Source organism: Oryctolagus cuniculus, chromosome 12, assembly GCF_964237555.1.
Source record: "Oryctolagus cuniculus chromosome 12, mOryCun1.1, whole genome shotgun sequence".
NCBI lineage: Eukaryota > Metazoa > Chordata > Mammalia > Lagomorpha > Leporidae > Oryctolagus > Oryctolagus cuniculus.
In genome coordinates, this window is record NC_091443.1 from 60,729,954 (window position 1) to 60,755,757 (window position 25,804).

The 25,804-nt window shown below is 38.6% G+C and overlaps 1 long non-coding RNA gene across 2 annotated transcripts in view; it reads right to left on the bottom strand.

The window, feature by feature from the left end:
- Nucleotides 1–25,804, bottom strand: part of LOC138844545 (uncharacterized) — a 448,524-nt gene that overhangs the window by 306,919 nt on the left and 115,801 nt on the right. For both annotated transcript variants that reach the window (XR_011380479.1, XR_011380478.1), the window contains exon 3: nucleotides 17,878–17,967. This is a non-coding gene — a long non-coding RNA (uncharacterized lncRNA). The remainder of the gene's footprint in view (nucleotides 1–17,877; nucleotides 17,968–25,804) is intronic.

The window sequence follows — 25,804 nt, forward strand, 5'->3', positions numbered from 1 at the left end:
AAAGAAGTTTTATTTGGATGTATACTGTCTTACCTCCAGTAATATTTTTAAGCAACATGCTAATATCAGAATATCAGCGTAAATACACCTGCAATTGTCAGTTAACCTCACACTATTATTTTTAGACTGCCTGCGGCAGTTATCAGTACTGCCAGAAGGGGAAAATAACACAGAATCAGGCATTTTCAAATTCTTTCTCACAAACCAAGACACCAAATGGGCTCATTATCAACACGTGGTTGCTATAGTTCAATATTAATATGTATTTAGCTCTCCAATAACTGCTGGGGAGTTGTGTCATTCAGTAAAATGTAAGCATGTGACCTCTCGGGAATGATATACTGCTAGGCAAATGAGATTTGTTCATTTGTCCTAAAACCCTCCCTTGAAATAAACTAATCAATCTGGGAGATTCCAAGGCACAATTCTGTAGAAAATGTCCCTCAGAAGAGCACAGTTTTGCATATACCCAATCTACTCAAGCCAACGGTGCTGCTATGGAAAAAGGATTTTTTTTTTTTGTATCATATCCTCACAGGATCTTTATCTGACAATGTCTACATGAGAATTAAATAACTCCTTATTCTGGAAATACAAATAATAAATCTCTAGACAGAACCTGTCTCTGCCAGGGGCCATTTGGGTATTTAAAACATCATTTGCTAGCCACACAAAACTACCACCTTCCAAATTAGCCTGCTATATATTTCTTGAACTTCCAGGATTGCCCTTGGCAGAATCAGACCAAACGATGGTGTAGGTCTTGTCCTCTTCTCAGGCTGGACGTCCCCATGGCTGCTTTGGATGCTGTCTGTCTTTGAAAGTACCTCCTTTCCCTGGCATCAGAGACTTTAACTGTGGGTATGCAGCACATAGTGTTTGGCTTTGCAAACCCAAATCTTGAAGCAATATTAAGCATCCCCAGGGAAGATGATAAAAATGCACTATGCTTTATATGCAATGATGGCTTAGTCCTGTATCTAAGGAGACAGATGGAGTTAGTAAGATGGAAATAACATATTCTTGTTTTAGGAAAGGTGATGAGCTTGCATCGTTTGCACAGATACCTTCTTCTTCTTAAGTTGAAGACACAGGCAGTTGAGCTATGACTGACTGTGATTTTTATTGTAAATAGCTACCAGGATATACAGGAATCAAACCACTGACGTTGAGTGTATTGGCCACAGAGCTCCAACCAGTGGGGTTCCCTAATGTATCACACTCTTTTGAAATAGCTTTGAAGTAGCACGGAGGGATGGAGGAGGGTGAGACCTGCACTCAGAAGGTGTGTGGTCAGTGTTTGTCTGCCTCCCACAAGCTGTGTGAATGAAGGCAAGCAACCAAATATATTTTGATGTTAAGTTTCATTATTCGTAAACTATTTTTCAAAGATTTATTTATTTATTTGAAAGGCAGAGTTACAGAGAGACAGAGGCAGAGGCAGAAGAGAGAGAGAGAGAGAGAGAGAGAGAGAGAGAGAGAGAGAGATTTTCCATCTACTGGTTCACTCCCCAAATGGCTACAAAGACTGGAGCTGGGCCAATCTGAAGCCAGGAGCAAGGAACTTCCTCTGGGTCTCCCACATGGTTGCAGGGACCCAAGGACTTGGGCCATGTTATACTGCTTTCCCAGGCCATTGCAGAGAGCTGGATCGGAAGTGGAACAGTCAGGACTTAAACCAGCACCCATATGGGATGCTGACACTGCAGGCGGCAGCTTTATTTGCTACACCACAGTACTGGCCTCTATTCATAAACTATTTATAATTGCATCTGTCATACAGAGCTGTTGTGAGAATCAACTATAATGCATGTGAAAGAAAAAACTTTATATATTGCTAAGTGTCATCAATTCACTGGCTTCTGATTTAATTGCCTTCTTCAATCAATCAATGTTATTTGAAATTTTCAAACACAGGATATTTCAGATGATCCAGTTCTGTTTTCTGTTCCTCTGTCTCCCACTTCTCCTTCCTTTCCAGGCTTTCCATTCCCCCTCGTGATTTAAAGTAATAATTCCCAATAGAAATCTCAAGTTTAAGTAATTGCCATGACTGGAGCAAAATTTGCTCATTCCTTCCTCTTGAATGTGGATATATTTCTAGCCCAGCTCTAGGGATTGAAGCCAGAAGCCCTACCAAGGCAAAGCCAGGCCAAAATCAGCCTCAGGATTGATGACCTTTAAGTGGCTGATGGGACAAGAGACCAATCCAGAACAGTCCAGAAGGAGAGAGAGGGTGTTTGAGGGTTGAGGAGCTTCAGGCTTATGCAAGGAGATTCTAGCAAGGGAGAAAAAAAAAAAAAGTCATCTTGCTTTAGTTCCTGAACAATTCCTCCAGCCAATGAGAATTTGCAAAGAACTAAGCATGACTAAATGCCATATAAGGAAAAGTATTTGGCTTCTGTAAGAATTAGGTTTCACTTTCTGTTTTGGTCCAAACTAGTTCCATAACTAGTTAAGAAAGTCTTGATTGGTCTGAGTTTCTCCAGCTGTGAAAATCTAGGTTTTTTTTTTTTTTTCTAAATACTCTTCAAGCTCTAATACTCTAACGTAGCCACAAGTAACTCATTTCTATTTCCACTGTGCAAAGGAAAATCCTTTTGCCAAAAGAAAATAAAAATAGCTAAAATCACAAAAATCTGTGGTTGATAAGTCTTTAAAATTCCCCCATTCCTTTGGTAGAATTCAAGGACTATCTATGAGAGTTATATAATAGACAAATTAATAAATTTATACCTACATCTGCAAAATGAACCCTTGACCAAAGGACCTTCTGCCTATAGCAACTGATCAAAATGTGTCACTAGTGTGAGAAACTCACATGATCTAGGCAAATAATTCTTTGTTATATGGGGTATGTGGAATTCTTAACTTTAACATATAGATAAAATTATAGTCCTTGGGATGTGAAAAATAGTAATTAGAAATACCTACTATGCCATATTCCAGAGTTCTTGCTGGTTTTGCAACATTGTTCACAGAAGACTGTTAGTGAAAAAAGTACCCTTTTATTGGCATAAATCCCAGGCCCCAGACTTCCTCTTCTAGGCAGGGAGCTTCCCCTCCCTGTAATACCTCATTTCCCCACCCCCAAATTGTCAGAGTTTTAACATCCATAAGCTACCAAAATTATAATGGCAAATAACATTTTATAAAGATTTATTTATTTGTTTGTTTGAAAGACAGAATTACAGGGAGAGGCAGAGGCAGAGAGAAATCTTCTATCCACTTGTTCATTCCCCAAATAGCCGCAATGGCCAGGGTTGGGCCCAGTAAAAGTCAGGAGCTTCGTCCTGGTTTCCCACATGGGTGCAGGGGCCCAAGCTTTTGGAACACCTGCTGCTGCTTTCCCAGGCGCATTAGCAGGGAGCTGGATCAGAAGTGGAGGAGCTGGGACTTAACCGGCAACCACATGAGATGCCAGTGTTACAAGTGATGGCTTAACCAGCTGCACCACAGTGCCAGCCCCATGATAACATTGTTTAAGCTTCATTTTGAATTTGTTTTTGTTTGATCCAGGAAAACACTGAACTGAGTTAATGAAGAAGGGAAAAGAATACATTTAGCCTGGTGAAAAGTGAAGAGACACTAAGCAAATGATTTTTCATGAAGTAGAGGAAATCATTACATATTTTATGTTGATAAAATCAGAAGCAAGTGAGCTAATTTATAAATGGATGCATTTGTTAAACTGTAACACAAAATGTAAATACTGTTATTGTTATCATTTTTTTAAGCAGTGAAAAATGGAGGAGACACAGAAAGAGACCCTCATAAGCACCAGTACTACTGCTATCAAAGATATGTTCTGAACTAACATCACTCTTCAGAGTTTCTTGTCTCTGTTATGCTATAACTGTTGCCTGCTCTAGAGTTTCATCCTCTTTCCTTCCTTTACCCACACTGTATTGATGCCTAGACAATGCCAGTCTCAATTACATACTCAGTTCAATTTTTGGATCTTCATGTTATAGACTCATATCTTATTGAAAGGGGATCGTGTTTGATTAGAAAACAGAGGAAGTAATTTCGTGGCACAATCTTTCAGCAACTGAAAATAAATGGTGTTTTCAGCTCGGCCTCTCCAGAACTCTTGTGGGAAAGCAAAAATTTTAGACTCCCAAGTTCCAGTTCCCATTACCCTCTGAGGCTGACAGCAGATGTAAGCCCGTCAGCTTTCCTGGTATACTTGGCTTCAGGTTGCTTAACAGCCTTCACTATCTGCCTTCTAAGGATGCAAGCTTGGCCTTCTAGGGCATTGGCCACAGGACATAGAATGTTCTGGGAAAACGCACAGTCCCAACTGGGATAAAAATACAGAAAATCATAAGGCATGTCCTCCACATGCAACATCACCTTCCTATGTGTAGAACAACTGATCTCTTACCCAAGGTGAGAGGAGAACCACCACGCTGGTGTTTTATCCATGGCCGCCCCTCCAACTTGTGCAGGTATTATTATAAGGAAAAAAAAGAAAGTGTTGTTGAATGTTGAACCCAGAGAAACTGAGCCAGTAGGAGTTTTTCTGCTCTGTAAGTAGGCTTCCTGCCATCTCTGCAAACGAAAGATGAAAGGGGTTTGCAGGGCCCCAGCAAGCCTTCCGAGCTGAGCTGTCATGGCCCATCCTTCAATGCTAAGTGCTGCGGAATCTCTGTAGAACTTGATGCTTCAAAAACACAGATGTATTGTTCTTCAGGCCCAGGTAGAACACAGGCTTGCTGTCAGGAATACTGATTATTCTCCCCATTTGGGGCACTCTTGGGGTTGGGGGAGGGAGCGTGAGACAAAGGAAAGGAAACCTCTCAGAGTCACAACAGCAAACTCTTGAACCTCTGAGGAGAGACAGTTCCACCCTTCTGAGTTCATTGTTGGGCTCTGAATAGAATTACCTGCACGTCAGTCACTCAAGGTAGTTTAAAATACCTGTACTCCCAAAGCTGGGGTGTCATTATAGATTTAGCACTACTAGCAGCGTTCTCTTTGTCACACAATGAAGCAATATGGCTAATTAACGCTCACTAGGGAGCCCAAGATAATGATGCCTCTCTCTTCCTAGAGCCAATTACCCCAAATATTCAGATTATCTACCTACTATTTCACTGAAAGATGTGTCTGGGATTTTTTCTTTTAATTCAGGCATTATGTATCATGTAACGTCACATTATGTGATGTTGTGTCACAGCCTGACAGCTTACAACAAGGGATATGCTGAATATATTGGGTAGTTAATACCCGCCTGAATTAACAAGACAACCAACTTTCCAAAGAAAGAAAGTCTGAGAAATATCTGCTGTACCTCCTGGGATATCTGGAGGGAGAATATGTCTGATTCACTCCGTTAACCACTGTGTGTCACTGTTGCTTCTCGTAAAGACACACGAGAGGGTATTTGTCTGCAGAGCTGGCACACGTAGCTGCATACTACATAAACTATGAATAGGGTTGTACAGAGACCTTAATGGGTATCCATTCATAGACATTCAATGTCAATGCTGTTTAAATGATTCCAGCCATCTAGGAATTAGTTACCAAAAGTTAAGTTGGTGCAAGATTGAGCAAACAAGTTAAGAACCTGGGATATGAGATTTTTTTCATCTATTAATTTCAAAACTATTTATTGCATATTCTATACCTATACATATTCTCTACAGATAACTTCTTAAAGAAAAATGAAATGTATCCCAGCTCCATTCTCTTTGTTGCCCTTCAAACAAGCCACATAGGGCCTGCCTCAGGGCCTTTGCACAAGATATCTTCATGATGAATCCTTTCAACTATTTTTAAAGTTTGCCCAAATGTCAACTTCTCAGTGAGGCCTACCCTGACCAATCTATTTAAAAATCCCACTCCCTCTTTATATCTACTGCTCCTTGTTTCATTATTCCCCACAGAAAAATTAATTTAGACAGAATTGTTGAAGAGACTCCCTCTGAAGATGTGATGTAGAAGCACAAGTAAATGATGACAGACCAAGACAACCTCAAGAAGAGACAGTGCACTTTCCTACTCTGTAATGGGTAAGTTGCACCTGTCTGGTAAGGAGAAGATTAAATGAGATACCATACATAGAGTTCTTGGAAGGTCCTTTCTAAATATCCCATGCATCTGCTCAAAATTTTCCATGTCGTCCCATTTGTTTTTGACAAAATTCAAACTCTTAGATCAATATAATGTGCTCCGTGACTCTAAAGCTTAGTGTAGCTTTTCTTCCAACCCTCTTCCTCTCCTCATCAACTCCATCAACTTCTACCACACTTACAGTCTGTCATCAAGCCACGTTTAGCTCCTTAGAACACCCACACAACCATGACCTCTTTTTGGTGCTCTCGTCCTCTCCTGGAATAAGCAGTGCCCCCTGAACAAGCTTTCCCTGAGTACTCTACCACGCCCACGTGTTCCAAGCATCGGGCAACAGTACACGCACTTCAATCAGTGATGGAATGCCTCCAGTGCACCAGCACCAGGTCGGTGGTTGGCAGAGTTTCTTCCTAACAATTATTGATGTCTTCACGTTACCCTCAACTGACTTAAACTGTAAATGGGACACACAATTTGAATCCATTAGAATACATAGGTTGTGAAAAGCTTTACTTTTAATCACATCAAGGTAGGTATTAGTGAAGAAACTATTTTGTTTAACAATACAACAAACATACTTAAGAATCTATTATAGGGCCAGCACCATGGTGCAGTAAGTTAATTCTCCATCTGCAGAGTCGGCATCTCCGGTTCTAGTCCCAGCTGCTCCTCTTCCAATCCAGCTCTCTGCTATGGCCTGGAAAAGCAGTAGAGGATGGCCCAAGTCCTTGAGTCCCTGCACCTGCATGGGAGACTGGGAGGAATCACCTGGATCCTGGCTTCAGATCGGTGCAGCTCCGGCCATTGCGGCCATCTGGGGAGTTAACCAATGGACAGAAGACCTTTCTCTCTGTCTCTCCCTTTCGCTGTCTGTAATTCTATCTCTCAAATAAACAAATAAAATCATTAAAAAAAGAACCTATTATAAAAAGAAAGCTGGGCGGGATGTAGGCAAAAATTCACAAATACAAAATGCATACCTTCTGTGAGCTTATAATTTCCTAAGAAAGACAGAGATAGGTGAAAAATTACCCAGCTATAGTCTGGAATAAAACGCATTGTCATAAAAATAGTACATATAAGAGAAAACAAGTGGGGCTGGCGTGTCAGAAACATCTAGTGGCTACAGGATCTGAACACATGGAGGCACAGAACTGAGAAGGTAGCTGAGGTCGAGGCTGGAAACTAGGGATCAGTGGAACTCACTGCAATGTTTGTTGTGACAGATCAATGCTAAGGAGGTTGGCATTTATTTTTCAGGCACGTGATTAATGTCAATGTTGTGAGTGGGTTTAAGAACTTGTGCTAACACATAGAGGAGAACTGAAGTTGAGGATAGAGAAGGAGAAGTGACAAGGCTGGAATACTGGAGGCTGGGAGTTTGGTTAGGACACTGGTGTAAAAAGGTAGAATTGGAGAAGTAGTGAGCCAGACCGCCACTGAGATGAGTAGAGAGAAGGTCAGCATTGTCAAGGCAGAGCTCAGTATCCCTGACACATGACTAATGGGATCAGAGATGACAGTGCCAGGGGATGGGGATCCCACTACTCTACACTGAGAAGTGCACGAGGAACAGTGTAGGGGACACAGGGATGGGCAGATTCATTCATGTGTGCTGTGTCTTGGACTTCATTTGCTGGAGTATTAGGAGTCTAGGAACATTCAGGCAGAGGTCAGACAGAGATGAACTGGGTCAAAACTTAATCATGAAAGAGTATTATATTTTGGGTAATATAAATAAAGTTACAAGAAATATTTATACAAAATAGTTTTTTCTCTCTTTTGAATTGTCTCCTTAGGACAAGTTTCCACAACTGTACTATGTGTCTTTAATAAGGACTTCTTCCAATTCTCTAATCCTTACACATGGAGTCAGCAAAATCTACATATGTCAGAGCTTCCTTAAAGACACTGACATTTGTTTTACCTTCAGTTTTTTTATTAAAATACAGAGAAAAGATTTCATATATTTCATGGATATAATTCTAAGAAGAAAACCATATTTCCTGCCTTCCTCTCTTAGCCCCCACCTTCCTTTTTTTCCCTTTAATTTTTACAATAATGTACTTTCTATTTACTTTATAATCACAGCCTTAATGTACCACTAATCATAATGATCAACAAGTAAATACATGGACTACTACTCAGCTATAATGAAATATATATATAATGAAATATATATATTTCATTTTTACAACAGAATGGATGCAACTGGAGATCACTATGCTTAATGAAAAAAAATAAAAGTCAGTTCCTAAAAGAATAATATCATTTTTTCTCTGAAATGTAGTGGTTAATATAGAATATAATAAAGTACAAGAATGAAATTGACATCCTATGAATTTATTATTGTTCAGTTTAGATCCATCATCCAAATATACCACATTCTTGATAACAGTCCCCGAAAATTCACAACAGAAACTTTAATAATTTTATGACATCCTCAAAAGTCAAGATGTCAGTGATTTAGCCAGTACTTCGAGAACAAATGCTAAGGTGTTGTGATAATCTTGCTTGTTAAATTTCATTAACATAAGCCAACCCTGTCCAGGAAGTAGTAAGAGTGAAATATAAAGAAACACTCAATTTTTTGGACTAAATCCATTGTACTACTATGCCATTAACATATAAAAATTTGAATTACTGAGAATCGAGTGTAGATGTGGGATTTTTCAAGTTTGTATGTTTCTATTGACAACATAATATTAGTGCAGGAGCCATAAGTACTATTTTTGCCTTTCACATACCTTGGTATATCCACAAACATACTTATATATCTTCCTCTATTTACTGTAAATGCAGTTTCTCACATCCTAAGGGGCTAATCAGTAAGTATACCTAGTAATCCTATTGTCACTGACTGAAAAGAAGATCTGGGACAGACAAATGCATCCTTATTGCTGACTGATGAAGGTTTCAGTTGTAGACATGGATTCAATAAAACTTAAAGCAAACTGCTGAATGCCTTACTTTTGCATGTTAATTTATAGTTTAAGAAGTTATATTCTGTCTTTTACATTCATTTGTTCTTGGATCATCAGAATTGTGCTTTACTTATTATTTTAGTGTCCAGAAAATAGGTTTTACTAGTTAAAATAGTATTATAGTATTAAAATACTATTAATTATTAATAATTATTCATATTATTTTAATTAATCTCTTAAAAAGAAAAAACAGGACATTACATTTGTCTAAAAGTAAATGAAAGGTTCTGTTTTAATTCAAATTACAAACCCAAAATATTTGAGAGATTTCAGAAACTGGTACAACGGGTCCTATTGTTCTTGTATAGGATTATCCAAGGGAGAACAAACAACTCATATATCACCATCAGCATCTCTTGACCAAAGATGAAATAAGTAAGCTCATCCTACCACATTCCAACCAAAATCCTTGAACCCTGATGAGCATTTTTTGTGCTTCCCTACAAATCAGAAAGTTGTTAGAGTGGTTCCTCACCACATGATGATCACTGTGTCTAAAACAGAGAATATAAAGCTCATTCAAGGGCCATTGCATCAAGGGGTTAATGGAGCACTTTGCCCAACTCCCCCTCTTTTCTTCCTCCAAATAAAATGCCACTCTACCCAGAAGTAACATCTTCCTCTAAATTCCTCCATTCATAACTCCATTAACTTATCGCACTACATTTTAATGTATCTGCTTACTCATCTGCTTTATCAATAAGACTCCTACAAAGGGATTACATCTTATTTATTAGTGATAAGAAATATTCAGAATAGAGGTTGAAGATGGGAAGGAAGGAAGCAAGCCCTGAAGTGTAACAATGAAAAGATCTGACTCCAGTGCTACACCAACTCAAGTCAAACTCCATCTATGCAACTTACTAGCTATGTGATATTGATTTAGATCTGGATAAGTTATTCAATCCTAATGCTTCATTTTGTCATCTGTAAAATGGAGACTATAGTAATACCAGTCTCATGGTTATTGTTTAGCAATTTAAGAGATACAACTCTGTACAATGCAGTGAGTTGATTTTTTTTTTCTACCCTCTACAAATCAATCATTAAGAGTCTACTGTGTGGGGCCAGCTTTGTGGCATAGCAGATAAAGCTACCACATGCGATGCTGGCATCCATATGGGCACGAATACATGTCACAGCTGCTCAGATTCCAATCCAGCTCCCTGCTAATGTGCCTGGGCAGAATATGGCCAAGTACTTAGGTCCCTGCTACCCACATGGGAGACCCAGAAGAAGTTCCTGGATCCAGGCCACTGCAGTCATCTGGGGAGTGAACCAGTGGATAGAAGATTCTGTATCTCTCTGTCTCTCTCCTTCTTTCTCTCTCTGAATTTCAAATAAATAAATAAAATTTTTAAAAAGTCTACTCTATAAACAAAAATGGAACTAAACTTGTTTTTTCTCAATTTTTTTGTGAACTATAGGTACACCTTTCACAATGTATTTGAAATCGGAAAAGACCCCCTAAAATTCACACTGAAATGTGGTCCCTTAAAGTTCCATAGAAGTGTTATCTGGGGTGCCACATGCGCTACCGGAATTTGGGGTGCCTTACGATTTCACCACGGGCTTATTACTAAATCCCTGATATTACTAAACCCGAGAGGGTTCTTGCCTAATATTTAGAGAAGAATTCTAAATACCGGCACAGATAAACGAGGCAGCATGGTACATTTTATGCTTTTATTTAGTGAGAAAGATGCATAGGAGAGTGAGAGCTTTATTTAGGGGAGAGAAGTGAATGGGGGTTCATACCAAGCACCAGGAACCAGCCATGTGGATGAGCATCTAGGCCAGGAAGCCTAGAGCACATGGCCCAAAGGCCATGCACCCTGGAGGCGCAGGGCTACAGCAAGCCCTGTCCTGGCAAGAGGCCAGGGAAGAAGAGCAGGGCCGGGGCACACTGCGCCCTAGGCTTTTAACCCACTCCAAAGGGGAGTCATTAATTAACCTGATTGACTGGTGGGCACCCCGGTGTGGCCAGGTAGGGGAATGAGGCCACACAGGGGCGTGGTCTTCTAGTTCACAAATCTGATCAGTTTTAACCCGTATGCCTCCCTACTTCATATTCAGAATTCTGTAGCTTCTACCAAAGAGCCAAATTACACTGAAATATTGCTTTCAATGTTCTTTTTTTTCTGAGCATAAAATTCAACTTGCTAATTTATCTATCTGTAAAATAAAGAAAAAATGAACATCATCATAATTTTTCAACCCAGGGTCAGGTGTTGTGTACAGTGGGTTAAGCCATTACTTGGGATGCCCATGTCCCATATTGGAGTTCCTAGGATCACATTTCTTCTCCTCTTTAGCTTCAGCTTCCTGCTACTGTACCTAGGAGGCAGTAAACGATGACTCAAGTACTCAAGTCCCTGCCACCCACATGGGAGACCTGAGTGGAATTTTTGGCTTCTGGATTCAGCCTGGCCTAGTTCCAAGTACGGCTGGTATATGGGGAATGAACCAGTAGATGGAAGTTTACTTTTGTTCTCTGTCTCTGTCACTTGGCATTTCAAATACATAAAAATGAATAAGTAAATGTTTAAAAATTAGTCATTCCAATGATTCTTCAAAATTCATTGTTAAAATTTTACTACTTTCCTTCCATTCATACTTTAGTTCATAATTTATTTTGTTGGAAAAGATTTTCATATAAAATTACTTTAAAAATTCCCTGTTTACAAAATATTTTTGAAGCCACAATCATCTACCTGTGTTTATTTAATGATCCCCCATAATTAGATATTCAGGCAATAATATTTTAACAAAAATATTTGTCATAAGTGGCACATATGTATTTTACATATTTCTATAACACATCACTGATGATGTGAGCAGCACAGGGCCAGGATTTGCTCACTCTTAAATCCCATGTGCTTCCAATGGATTAACACATCCCATCGTCTCAAAAAATATCTGTTGAGTGTCAGAATGAAGATATTTCAGAAAGAGGTATGAAAATGTATCTCTCAGAACTGACCGTTAATTTGAGAATATTTGTGTTCCTTTTGACTGTCATCTAAAAACCAATGCAAAGGAGCAGATTCCCTTTGTTAAGAACTCACCAAGCCTTTCTCTCAATCAGCTTAGTCTCATAGCTCGAGGGCTTGTACTTTATATTATGTATATGAGTATGTTCCATTCTTCCGCTTTTTTATACCACATGTCTGACTTCATAATTATAATTAAGCCCTTAGTTTATAGATAGCAAGGTGGAATTGTGACTGAACACAAAAAGGATACAAGCATTACTTAGAGATGCATCTGCAATTAGAGACAAAGTTCCCCTTTGGGGTGAGACGTGAAGTACCACTTCACTTATATAATCTATGTATTATGAGTGGGATATTGTTTCTTCTGTTCTTGCTTGATAATATTTTGGTACATTGAGTAAGCAAAGGGGATGATTGGCTTGGCATAGTTAATTGACACTCAGCAGCCATCTCAACATCTCCCCAGTATAACTCCGTCTACTTTAGAACCTAAAAGGCTAAAAACTACTTTTCCAAAACCCCCCTGATAGCTAGAATTCTCAATGGGAAATTACATTCCATTAATGACATGCACTGGCAAGGAATAGAAGACGAATGCTGCAAAGCACAACGGTGCTGCTATTTTGGTCCCTGTGCCTATGAAACAGGACAATAAAGATATTAGCCATGCCTGTGGGAGAATTCCAGTGCCTAGCTCCTAGGAGTGCTGAATCACATTTGCAGTGGTAGCCATGTCCTGACCGCTGAAACAACAGCTAAGACCATTGGTGCCGGAACTCAAGTTCTTGTGACCGCAATGACTCCATCACTGCAGCAGAGTAGCTCTCTTCCTGATGTGTGCTTTCTTCGATCTTGTTCTAGAAGTTGTTCCTGGATACTCAGCATTGATTTCCTTCTGTAGCACTTCTAATAACCTTATAGTAACTAATTCCCAGATTAGCTTTTTCTATAAACCAACATAAGTGGGTTTGGGATGTTGTAGCCCAGTCTTGAAAGAGCTTTATCTAGGGCACAGCACTGTGGCATAGAGGGCTAAGCCTCCACCTGTGGTGCTAGCATCTCATATGGGTGCCAGTTTGAGACCCGGCTGCTCCTCTTCCACCCAGGTGGAAGACCTGGAAGAAGCTCCCGGCTCCTAGCTTCAGACCGGTCCAGCTCCAGCCATTGTGGGCATTTGGGGAGTGAACCAGCAGATGAAAGACCTTTCTCTCTCTCTCTCTCTCTCTCTCTCTCTCTCTCTGTAACTGTACCTCTCAAATACATAAATAAATTCTTTTTAAAAAAGAAAAAGAGCTTAATCTATAATAAGCAGCACTAAAACTTCCATCTTATATGCAAACAATATCTACTTGGGAACATAATATACATGGTCTTTTGGATTATCTTTTTTTAAAGATTTATTTATTTAGTTGAAAGGCAGAGTTACAGAGAAGCAGAAGCAGATAGAGAGAGAGAGGTCATCCACTGGCTCACTCCCCAAACAACCACAACAGCCAGGAGCTTCTTCTGGGTCTCCCATATGAGTGTAAGGACTTCGTCCATCTTCTAATGCTTTCCCAGGCCATAGCAGAGAGCTAGATCGGAGGTAGAGCAGTCAGGACTCAAACCAGTGCCTATATGGGATGCTGGCATTGCAGGTGGTGGCTTTACCTGTTATGCCACAACAAAGGCCTCTGGGTTATCTTTTTTTTTTTTTTTTGTCTTTTTCTCTCTGTATGTGTCTTTCTGCACATCAAATAAATACAAAAATTCAAACTTTGCTCATAATCTTACTCTAATCATTTTCCTTATTTCTCAGCCTTTTTTTATTTCCTTTTTATGACATTTACAGTCACCTAAAATATGTTTCCAAAATACCTTGTCTTCAACTAAGTCCTTTGTCCCAGGCAGTCTTATTAACCCTTATATCTAAAAGGTATGTATCATGGAATGGATCAATTTCTCATTTTTCTCTTTCTCTTTCTTACTGACATCCAATACTCATACTATCTTTCTTCTTTGGATTTCTCTGAATATATAATCTAATGTGATTGATTATGCTAATATGCATTAGTTCTACTAACAAATGCCAGTGGATGTATTATCTTTCTTCTGTATCCAACAGGATGGGATTCTACACAAGCTACAAATTCCAAAGCATTGTTTATGAATCAGGAATAAAAGAAAGAATGTATATATGTATATATACATATACACATGCTTGCACATGAGAAATAAATGGAAATAAACCATAAATATCAACTTAAATTTGTTGAAGTTTTAAAAATATGATGCATCTACTCAGCTTTGAAGAAAAAATATATTACCTCCAAATTCATATTTATTTCTAGAATATTTACTTGGGGGCTGGCGCTGTGATGCAGTTAAAGCCCTGGCCTGAAGTGCCGGCATCCCATATGGGCACTGGTTCTAGTCCCAGCTGATCCTCTTCCAATCCAGCTCTCTGCTATGGCCTGGAATAGCAATAGAAGATGGCCCAAGTGCTTGGGCCCCAGCACCAACGTGGGAGACCTGGAAGAAGCTCCTGGCTCCTGGCTTTGATTGGCACAGCTCCGGCCATTGCGGCCAATTGGGGAGTGAACCAGGGAGGGGAAGACCTCTCTCCCTGTCTCTACCTCTCTCTATAACTCTGTCTTTCCAATAAATAAAATAAATCTTTTTTCAAAAATAAAATATTTACTTATTTATTGAGAGATTGTTCCTATTTGCTATTTAATCCCGAAACACCTGTGATGGCTGGGGCCGAGCTAGGGTAAAATCCTAGAGCTGGGAACTCAACCCAGATCTCTCACATCACTGCAGGAATGCAATTACTTATGCATTTACTGTTGTCCTGCACTGTCTCCATTAGCAGGAAGCTAGAGTCTGTTGCTGAAGGTAGGCACTCTGGGATGAAAGGCAGTCATCTTACCCAGCTTCTTACCCATGAAGCCAAAAGACATTCTTAAGGATGCATTAACATTCACATTTTACGGACTGTGTAAGTTTAAGAAATTGAGACTTCTAGAATCATCCTAGTTTACAACAATTAACCACAAAAATCGTATGACTCTTATAACCATGAGTAATTTTCATAATATTTGCTAAATATTTTTTCCTGGAGTAAAATGTGCAGTTCAGAGGTAATTCTAGGGTCTGGCTTTATGGCACAGAAGTTAAGCTGCTGCCTTCAATGCCAGCATCGCACATGAGCTCCCATTAGAATCCCAGCTGCTTCACTTCCAATCCAGCTCCCTGCCAATACTCCTGAGAAAGCAGCAGAAGATGGCCCATGTTCTTGGCCCCTGCCACCAACATGGGAAACCTGAACGAAGCTCTGGCTCCTGGCTCCAGCCTGGCCCAGCACCAGCCGTTTGCAGCCATTTGGGAAGTGAACCAGCAAATGAAAGATAATTTTTTTCTCTCTCTCTATCTCTCTCCCTCTCTCTTCCTTTCTCTCTCTTAAATAAATGTCTTCTTTAAAAAAAAAAAAAAGAAAGAATGCTAAGCGTCAAAAACCTGAAAAATTAAATAAAAGGAATCACGATTGTAAGTAAAACAAGAAGCTAGCATCCAAGCCCTGGAGGCGTCATCTAAGTGCCTTCTGGAGGGGCCCCTTGCCAGAGCCAATAGTTCATTCAGCCTTGGTGATGGCCTGGGATCCTCTCTGTTATTATTCTCTTCCTAAGACAAGCCACAAACATCCAGGCTCAATCACATTTGTAGTTTTAGCCAAGGAACATATCTCTTTACCCACAACACACACACGAAGAAGCTAAAATATCACTCCCTTTCTGTGTTTCCAAATTGTATAAAACTCTCATCTACGTTTCCTGTCATTTCTAACTTGCTTTACTTAAATATGAAGGAAAAATTGGGTTCTTGTACTCGAACCAACAAAACTTCCACCAAATGAAATTCAAAAGAGAATTTTTTTAAGGATTTATTTATTTATTTGAAAGTCAGAGCTACATAAAGAGAGGCAAAGAGAGAGAGAGAGAGAAATTCATCCACTGGTTTGCTCCCAAAATGTCCATCATGGCCAAGGCTGAGTCAGGCCTAAGTAAGGAACCAGGCTTCCTCTTGGTCTTTCACATGGGTAGCATGGGCCCAAACACTTGGGCCAACCCCAGTGCTTTCCCAGGTGTATTATTAGGGAGCTCAGTTATAATGGAGCAGTCAGGACATAAACCTTTGCTGGAATGCTTTGTTGCAGGTGGTGGCTTAACCTGCTACACTACAATGTCAGCCCCTCAAAGAGAATGTTTTTGACAAAAGTGATGGGTTAGTAAGTGTCATTTAACTACAGTGGATCATTGTGATGGTGGCACAAAATAATTATAGAGTATTTGTAATAATGTATGGCAGGGCTGGCGCCATCACTCACTTGGTTAATCCTCTGCCTGCGGTGCTGGCATCCCATATGGGCTCCGGGTTCTAGTCCCGGTTGCTCCTCTTCCAGTCCAGCTCTCTGCTGTGGCCTGGGAGGGCAGTGGAGGATGGCCTGTGTTTGGGCTCCTGCACCTGCATGGGAGACCAGGAAGAAGCACATGGCTCCTGGCTTTGGATCAGCGCAGCACCAGCCATAGTGGACATTTGCGGAGTGAACCAACAGAAGGAAGACCTTTCTCTCTGTCTCTCTCTCTGTCTATAACTCTACCTGTCAAATAAAAAAAAATAATAATGTATGGCAAGATGAAGAATATAACACACTTGAACCACACTAGTTTACCAATGACACAAAGAGATTATAGTTTGTCCAAAGGCAATTGTTAACTGAACTAAGATGATCTCACATTATTTAACTTCTAGTTAGACATCATCACACCAGAAATGCTGGCCATCACGGCTTTGTAACATCACCTAATGCAACTTTCTCATTACAGATGGGTAAGAAATTGAGACCCTGAGAGTAGAAGAAAATTCCTTAAGGTCAACTGGAGCCAGGATTGGTTTGAAACCAGGTGGCTCCCAAGCATGCCAGTGCCCTCTCCCATGCAGAGGGCAATGCCTGCAACATACATGCACACATGCCCACACGCAAACTTTCCTACACACTCTGAAAGTGCTAATATTAGGGTCTTTTGACTAATAGGGAAATACCTCTATTCTTGCAACTCAGAAGAGGAAATAGCATAATCATTCCTTTTTTAAAATTTTCTGCTGAGTGCAGTACACCAGAGAGAAACCAACAGAGAAACCGACCTGCTGCAATGACATAGACCTGTCAAGAGTGAGATTAGAAAAGAGCGCAACAAATAAATATTCAAAATTTTCCACTTTTAGATGGGATTTCCAACATACTGTTGATGAGAGATCCCACCCATTCTGTGGGTCCCTCACAACTGCCCCCAGTGCTATTTGCACAGCTTAGCTTTCATTCTGAATTTCCAAAGTAAACGGTGTGCTGCAGTGTTAACATTTTTGCTGAGCCAATTAGAAAAACGCAGAGTGGAGGTTACAGGAGGAAGCAAAGTAGAATTTTAGTTCGTGATAACAAGATCACTTACAGCTTTCAGCCAAACTCTGGGGAATGGGACTGAGGACCCTAGCTTTTGGCAGGACATGAGACTACTTCTGAAGGCCTTGAGAGTGTAGGGCACACCAGGAAATGCTGACCTTGAGGCACCTGAACAGGGCAGGGTGCAAGCACAACAATTAACAACGACTTCCTGAGATGCCAAGAAAAACAGAGGTAGGCAATGACCATAACAACTGCCAATGAGCATGAAGTGCTACTGCTTAGAAACATGCATAGACAATTCGTATATTGATTACACTTTACAAAATCCTGAGAGGAATAATTATTCCTATTACAGTGAATGCTGTAGGTTGCCTACCTCTTAATGATGATTTTTCTTTTCAGCTCTCAGTATCTATAAAAGTTCCATGAAGCTTGTTCCACAATGGAAATACCAGATCCAAACATTCTATAAAGAAATAATACAGACTATATATAAACTCTTCCCTAACATGGTTATGAACCTAACATAAGTTTTAAGCCAAAGCCTGATACTGACAGAGATAGAAATAGAAAATACAGGTTGTTATAAACAAAGATTCAAAACTCATCAACAAAGTGTTAGTAAAACTAACTTAGCAATATACAAAAAGATGGTAGCCTCATAACCAAAGTGAATTATCAGAAGATAACCCTAATTTTAAGCTAGATTGGTTTATGATTATAGTAAAATCAATTATTAATCTATCAATAATAAAGTTAATTAAAGTATTAAGATAATTTTTAAATAGGCCAGGAAATCATAGAATTCAACATCCACTTTTGATTGACATTTAAAAAATTTCTAGCAGCATAGAAATAATAGGACTTCCTTTCTTCCACACAGGAGAAATAAGCATCATTCCAAATGGTGCCATATTGAAAGCCATTCCTTTGAGATTTAGGATAGGGAAGGATAACTGCCAGCTTAAAAATTGGAAATCCTAGCCAATGTATAAATATAAAAGAATTTTGGAAAAATTACTAGGATACATAAGAAAAAGTTTAGCAAATTTGCTGGAAATGAAATCAATATTTTTAAAAGTTTTGTCATTTCTAATAACTAACAAAAAGAAAATGAAATTTTTAAGAAAGCTATTATTTATCATGTAACAAAAAGTATTAACTGCATATAAATAAATCCAGCAAAAAATACATAACATCATTAGCAAGAAAATTACAAACTTTAACTGAAAAACACTAAAGTAGCTGTAAATATTCTAAATATATAGATATGCTACAATCATGGATTGAAGGAAAATATTGTAAGAATATTTCAGTTCTGACAAAACTGATGTACAAATTCTATGTCCCACTGATATAGTCACAACACTTTTTGGAGAAACTTAGTAAATTGAATCTAAAATTTAAGTTACATATCCCAAGGGGTCGAGAAAACCCAGGACATCCTTGAAGAAGTAGCAAGGCATGAAGACTTGCCCCTCCAGAGATGAAGTCTTATTATAAACTTGTAGCAATTAAAACAATGTAGAATCAGTCAGATAGATAAATGGAGAATAGTGCTTATTAAAAGACATTATATAAATGATGGGCATGATCTGCAGCAAAAATTGATATAGCACAAATCTGTTAAGAACTTTTTCCCAAAAGCTTTGTTAGGGCTGACCCTTATCAAAAAGGGAGGTATGTAGATTTATTACATGATTTCTTGTATTTAAAAATGAAAAGACAGAGCTGGTGCTGGGTGCTGTGGTGCAGCAGGTTAACGCCCTGGCCTGAAGCACCAGCATACCATATGGGCGCCAGTTCAAGTCCTGGCTGCTCCACTTCCCATCCAGCTCTTTGCTACGGCCTGGGAAAACAGTAGTAGATGGCTGAAGTCCTTGGGCCCCTGCACCCACTAGGGAGATCCGGAAGCAACTCCAGGCTCCTGACTTCAGATCGGTGCAGCTCTGGCCGTTGCGGCCAATTGGGGAGTGAACCATCGGATGGAAGACCTCTCTCTCTCTTTCTCTCTCTCTCTGCCTCTCCTTCTCTCTCTGTGTAACTCTGACTTTCAAATAAATAAATAAATCTTTAAAAATAAATAAATAAGTAAAAATGAAAAGACGAGCTATGAAAATCTAACCAGAGATTACCTATGTAAGGATGATGGAAGAGGTAAGCATTTTTGGCAGAGGTTAAGACACTACTTGGAATGCATATATTCCAAATCACAATGCCTGGTTCAAGTTCCAGATCTAGTTCTCATTTCAGCTTCCTGCTAATGCACACTCTGGGAGGCAGCAGATGATGGCACAAGTACTTGAATCTCTGCTACTCACATGGGAGATCCAGCTTGAGTTTTAGCCTCTTGGGTTTACACTGGTTGTTGTGGGCATTTGGAGATCAAACCAGTAAATGGAAATACTCTCCCTGCCTCTCTCACTGTGTGTGTGTGTGTGTGTGTGTGTGTGCCTTAAAAAATAAAATAAAAACAAATAATACATTTTTAAAGAGTGATAGACTAGAGGAAGGAGACAAGGATAGACTTCTCTGGATGTTCATTATTTTTAGATGTAATATTGGAACCACTCAGTATTTTATTTAGTTATAAAATCTAACTATACTATTAAAAAAACAAATCTAACAGTGTTTCTATATTATGGCAGAATCACAGCATATGAATGATTAATTTACCCAAAGAGAGATCTGGCCTTTGCCCACAGTTACTGAGAACTGTCTCTGGGCCCTGAGATGTGCTGCTTGATAGAGTGTGTTTGCCTTGTGATGGGGACTTTCCACCTTGGTACATCAGTTCTAATTTCCAGGGAAACTGGATACTCCAAAGGCATTGGTCTGACCTCCAGGACAGTGAGTCACAAAAGTATTTCTGATAAAGCTCCAAAAAAATCTCAGGACATCAAAGGCCCAGGTAAGCATCCCTGACTGATAAAAATCTTTGACTATTGTTCTAACCCATAGCCAGGAGGATGTAATGCCACTAGGAAACCATGGAGAGAAAGTATGGCTAGAAAATGCATTGACTCTTCCTGAACTTCAACTTAGATGTCATTCCCTTTTTCTGATCCTAACTTATATTCTTTGACTATTGAAAAATATGCTGTTTTTCTTAAAAGATTTACTTGTTTATTTGAAAGCCAGAGTTACACAGAGAGAGAAATCTTCCATTCTCTGGTTCATTCTCCAAAGGGCCACAGTGGCAAGGGCTGGGCCAGGCCAAAGCCAGGAGCCAGGAGCTTCATCTGAGTGTCCCATGTAGGTTCAGGGGCCCAAGTGTTGGGCCATCTTCCACTGCCTTTCCCAGGTGCACTCACAGGGAGTGGATTGTAAGTGGAGCAGCTGAGACTTGAACAGGTACCTATAAGGGGTGCTGGTGCTTGACTCACTAAGCCACAGCACTGACCTCAATAAACCCGTTATAAAGTTGACCTGAGTTCTGTGGATCATTCTAGACAATTTCCAAACTTGAGGATGGTCCTGGAAATTTCTGAATTTGAGGTCAGCTATTGTGAAATGAAGATTCAGGGTCTTGTGATCCCTGAACTCGTGGCTAGGATTCAGAAGTGCAAGCAGTTTTACAGGGTCTATTCCATCAGACTTTGTGGTTTGTCTACACATCTTTGCTACTATTGGCTCAATTACTCCAAAGGATTCTAAACTATAGTAAATATCATATGAACTAAAACTCATGTGAACTAAAAATAGTTCATATGTATTTAGATAATCATATTGCTGGTTGTAGGATTAGCTTATGTGGGCGTTTAAGATGTGTCACATTCTTCATGGGTCCTGTTTAATACAGGTTATTCAGGAGCCTATATCCAAAACCTTGCAATAATCAACTGTTTCTTTCTGGCTACATCTAGATAGACACATTTATGTACACAATAAAACCATGCCATTTATCCAGATATTTCAATAAGAGCAAATTTAAGCATAATGATAATAATAATAACAACAGATACAGTTTTAGAGTATTTGATATGTGCCTAGGATTTCATGCTTGCCACACATTATCACTTTTAATTCCCACCAAAATCCTGTTACTAGCTCACTGAGACTCCCTCATTATAGCATTACTCACTAATTTCCTTGAGTTGACCTATGTTATAAAGAAGAACAATCAAAATTGTGCTACAGGCCTCAATGTCAAATTTCTTAAAAAAATCACTGCATATCCAAAATATTACTACTTCTCTTCTAAATATTTTTTTCTGAACAGTAAAAACTGAAGAAATAATATACAAAGAGGCATTAAAAACAGAGTTAAAATAGTAAATTCTGACATAAGCATCTCCATATATCTATTACCCTTTTCCTCTCTTTACCCAGCCACCCCGTATCATGAGTGAGAAATGGCACATCACATGAAGCCAAATGCAGCAATTAGCTTCTCAGCATGCTTCTGGAATCAGACTTCGTCCACTCTAATAGTGCTTCTCTGAAATGTCACTCTTTCTTTCCATAACTTTAGTTTATTAGATAATTTCAGAGATTTGATCAGCATTGAAAAAAATGTTAGAAATAGTATAAAATGCATAATTACAGTTCATCGGGACCTGAGAACGTTACAGAGGTTTTCAGGCACTACAATTTAAACCAAACCTAAGAGATTACATAACCTAGCATGTACATTTCACAGGTTATAAAAATACACCTGGATGTGGTGATTTATTCTGGGATCCATTCTTTGGATGACTGTTTCTAATTATTTCATCTCTCTTCCAAACTTAATACCACTTTTACTTTTCCTCATTCTTAGCTGATTAAGTTGTTTCTTATTTCACTGAAAAATAGAAGCAAGAGGAACAGAAAGTCTACATGCTCCCACGGCCAAACTTACCTCTCTCTGAATCTGCTGATTTTCCCTGCAGGACCTGCTATTCTGGTGGGTTAACAACATGTGCTCTATCTGATGCCAACCCCTCCACTGTACTGGCTCTCCTCCCTCTGTCACCTCTTCCACATTTTTCTCTGGTAATTGTTCCCATATCTCCTGCATCACCAATGTTTCTCTCTCTCCTTGATTGTGCTGTACACAAACAGGTAGCGCAATCATAAAATATTTGCCAGATTATTTCTCCCTTCTCTTCTCCACCACCTTAAGGTTTTCCATATCTAGAATAAAATCCAAAGACAGCAACACCCCTACTTCAGTGCCCCATCATTTTTCTGCCCCTGTTAATTCTGTTCCCTAAATCACACACGAGTTCTCACTTTGGGTTTTTTTCTCCCTGCATTTTTATTTCTTCACAATCCATGTTTCACTTTCTCCTCTCACTCAAGCCATCATCCCAATGTCACCTCTTAAGAATGGGCTTCCTTGACCACCTTATTTCAAGTGACATCACACCATGAAACTTTACCACCCTACCTAGTAATTTCTCATGCATTTATCATTTCTTGACATTATTTCCCTTGCCTACTTATGCATTTGCCTGTTTACTCTCTGTTGCCCATGCTAAAATGCCAGTCCCTTACAGATACTGAATTTGCCTTGTTGTTGACTTGCACATCCACAACCTAAGACAACATAAACATGGAGCAGACACTCAATGAATACTTGTTTTCAGAATAATGAATAAACATAAAAATGATATGTAGTGCTTCATTATTATTAGAGGGCAGATTTCATGACATATGAATATAGATAAAACAATCTAAATGTTGCATATAAGCACACACTGAGGGAAGTTTTTTTACCACTAATGCATATGCTTTTTCACATAAAAATGATACGACAAAACTTTTTCCTTGTTAAGTGCTTTAAATTTCTCACAATATATCAACATTACATATTTGCTTTCATTTTAACAAAAAAAGTTGACACCAAGAAAGAGAAACACAAAATATTTATAGGTGTTGTTTATTTTTGTGTCTGACTACTAATGGTTCCTATAGTTTAAATGCAAATGGCTTGCTAGAAGATATACAACTAATTAATAAAAATAAAAGAAAATATGATTACTCTGCATTATACCTTTAATTAGTTCTGTGAATTATTGAACTAGATGCCGTGTGAGCCCCTTATAGCCATAACATTCTATGAAATTAGAAATTATTGTTTTATGGCATATCCCAGTTGTCTATAATTACTCATATATCAATATCAAAAGAAATAATAATAGTGAGATGTTGATTCTTATTCTTTTTGAGATTCTCAAAATGTTCTAAAAATTCTTACATTTTCTTTCAAAACAAAATCAAAGAATGAAGTTTCTTTCTGAGAACAAAGCAATATTGACTTTACACTCAGTTTAGCAAAGGAGTGGATAATGTTATAATTGTGTCATCATTCCAGAAGCTACATAAGATAATTATACTGTAAATTCTGTTTAGACTGTATTTTTTCTTACTCTTCTCTGATAACTGCTGTCAACCAATACATCTATAACAAACAAGCAAATAGACCACACCACTTTTAATGTAAAGTACTTCATTTTGATCTCTATGATGAAAATTGCAAAACATCAAAGAAAGAAATAGAATAAAACACAAAACAATGGAAAAATCTTCCATGTTTGTGGATTGGAATAATTAATATAATCAAAATGTCCATACTCCAGAAAGCAATCTATAGATTCAATGTGATCACAATTGAAATACAAATGGCATTTTTCTCAGATCTAGAAAAAATGATGCTAAATTTCACATGGAAACACAAGAGACCCCAAATACCTAAAGCAATCTTAAACAAGCCAGAGTCATCACAATACAGGATTTCAAGACATACTTCAGAGCAGTTATAATCAAAACAATCTTGTACTGACATAAAAATAGACCTGTAGACCAATGGAACAAAATAGAATTCCCAGAAATCAATCCACATGTCTAAAACCAACTAATGACAAGGGAGTTTAAATCAATCCCTAGAGAAAGAACAGTCTCTTCAATAAATGGTGTTGGAGATATTGAATCTCTGCATGCAGAAGTATCAAACAAGACCCATCCCTTACACCTTATACAAAAATCAACCCAAAATGAATCAAGGATCTAAATATATGACCTAATTCCATCAAATTGCTGGAGGAGAACATTGGAAAAACTTTGCAAGACATTGGCATAGGCAAAGACTTCTTGGAAAAGATCCCAGAAGCACAGGCAATCAAAGCCAAAATTGACATTTGGGATTACATCAAGCTGAGAAGTTTCTACACTGCAAAGAAAACACTCAGCAAAGTGAAGAGGCAACCGACAGAATATGAGAAAATATTTGCGAACTACACAACTGACAAAGGATTAATATTCAGAATATATAAAGAGCTCAAGAAATTCAGCAACAACAAAACAAACAATCCAGTTAAAAAATGGGCCTAGGATTTGAACATGCATTTTTCAAAAGAGGAAATTCAATTGGCCAACAGACACTTGAAAAAATGCTCAGGATCATTAGACATCAAGAAAATACAAATCAAATCTATGGTGCTGTTTCACCACACTTCAATTAGAATGGCTCTTATACAGAAATCAACAAACAAAAGATGTGGACAAGGATGTGGAGATAAAGGTTTCTTAATCCACTGTTGCTTGGAATGCAAACTAGTAAAGCCATTATGATAAACACTATGGAGATTCCTCAGAAAGCTGAAAATACATCTACCATATTACCCAGCCATCACACTACTGGGAATTTACCCAAACAAAAAGAAATCAGCATATGAAAGAGTTATCTGTGCCCCCATATTTACTGCAGCTCAATTCACAAGAGTTAAGCTATGGAATCAGCCCAGATGTCTATCAACCAATGACTGGACAAAGAAAATGTGGTATATATACACCATGGAATATTACTCAGCCATAAAATGCATGAAATCCTATCTTTCACAAGAAAATGGATGCAACTGGAAATGATTATGCTTAGTGCAATAAGTCAGTCCCCAAAAGACAAATACTAGATGTTTTCCTGGATCTGTGCTGTGGTAACTAATAGAGTGTAAGAAAATGTAATGTATAAGTATTTGCATTGCAATCACATAAAATTATTCCAATGCATTGTTATGTTGAAAGAAAATGGCTTAAAGTCTAAATAAACTTACTTACTATCTTGTAACCACACACAAAATATTTAGGTGTTACATTGTCATTGGTTCTATTACATTGAAAGAAGTTATGATTGACTAATTGACAAAACAAAACTGTGTATGGGTGAAATGGTCATTTTTCTATTTGATTATTATTTATAGCTGTTGTCTATATTCCCACTAAACTAGGGTCTTCTGCTTCTTACTTGTTAAACTTCTTATTTAGTGAAGTGTTAGGCCTTTTTACTGCAATGTAAATTTAAAATGTTATCTCAAAAACTA